This window comes from Mandrillus leucophaeus, unplaced genomic scaffold (assembly GCF_000951045.1).
Source record: "Mandrillus leucophaeus isolate KB7577 unplaced genomic scaffold, Mleu.le_1.0 Scaffold1073, whole genome shotgun sequence".
NCBI classification, from domain to species: Eukaryota; Metazoa; Chordata; class Mammalia; order Primates; family Cercopithecidae; genus Mandrillus; species Mandrillus leucophaeus.
In genome coordinates, this window is record NW_012098910.1 from 86157 (window position 1) to 87769 (window position 1613).

A 1613-nucleotide genomic window follows, 5' to 3' on the forward strand; every position below is an offset into this window, starting at 1 on the left:
AAAAATGTGCTGAAGATCTCTGATAATATTGGTTTTAATCTGTTTAATTTCCATAATATACATAGATAATGCAATCATTTATAGTATATGAAAATAAGAACTTTCAGAAAACTGAGAATTAAATTAACATGTAAAAACAACAAACATAAGACATTCTTTACCTATAATAAAATTTGCACCATAAGAATGTTTCAAAAATATTTTATATACTATAATCTTTTTTAAATTATATTTTTGTAGAAAAAATATTATTTTTTTTCATTAGTACTAAATCTAAATTCTATTTTTCAAGTTTCATAAACGTGTTTTCTAATTTGAAAATATTTTGGAAAGGAATGTTTTGTCAAATGATTTTCTTCAATTGTAGATATATTCTTCTGTTCTCATGCTGCTAATAAAGACATATGCGAAACTTGATAATTTATAAACAAAAGAGGTTTAATAGACTCACAATTCAGCATGACTGGGGAGGCCTCAGGAAACTTACAATCATGGCAGAATCAAACATGTCTTTCTTCACATGGCAGTCATAAGGAAAAGTACTCAGCAAAAAGGGAGAAAAGCCCCTTACAAAACTATGAGATCTCATGAGAACTCACTATCAGGAGAAGAGCAGGAGGTTAACTGCCCTCATGGTTCAATTACATCCTAATGGGTCCTTCCCATGACACTTAGATATTATGGAAAGTACAATTCAGGATGAGATTTGTGTGGTCACAGCCAAACGATATCAGTAGATTTATTGCCATTTTTTGAGTGAGCAGTATATTCAGAGTGGTCTTACTGTTTTATAGAGCAATGCTATTTCATTCTTGCTAAATTTTACTAATATCACATAAAATCATGACAGTGGACATTAATATAAACTAATAATTACAAAAGAGCAATAAACTGTAACAAAAGGACATATCATTCAAAGAAAAATGCAGGTTCTTATTAAATTGTGCATGGTGGTAAATTAGGCTTCTCAATATTTCTGTGAGCATGTCTTCTCTCATTAGAATCAGTTTTGTTTATGTTACTGGTGAATGCTCTTCTTACAGCCTCTCTCATGTAAGTGAATTGAAAAAATGGGGGTGGAGATTGATAAAACTTAGTTACCATGGTAAATTACGATCTTATCAAACTAAAAGTGAATAAAAAATACACAACTCAACACACTCCATTATTCATATTGTTTGTTTCTTCATCACTATAATGAAATGCTGTGTACTAGAATTTGTTATAAACAGAAGAAAAAAATTCAATAAACACTCTAAAAAGAAAATTAAATTTTGAAAGATTGGCTAAATTACAGACAATGTTAGGACATTATATGAATAGTAAAAATATAGAATTTCTGTTTAATTTATTATAAGCAATGTATTCTATTTCCTGAGTAAATGTGTTTATAAAATAAATAACATACTGGTACTTCTTTATGATATTAAGAAAATACTCTGATAAAAATTTTAGTGATAGAAACCTGTAAATAGTAACTGACACTTTTCTTATTAGTATAAATTAACTTACTAAGAAGAAAAGTTAAATTTTTAATAAAATATTGTGATTGAAGAGCTTGAAAAAATAAGAAAATAAAAAATACTTATTTTATAACCTAAAATGAACACTTA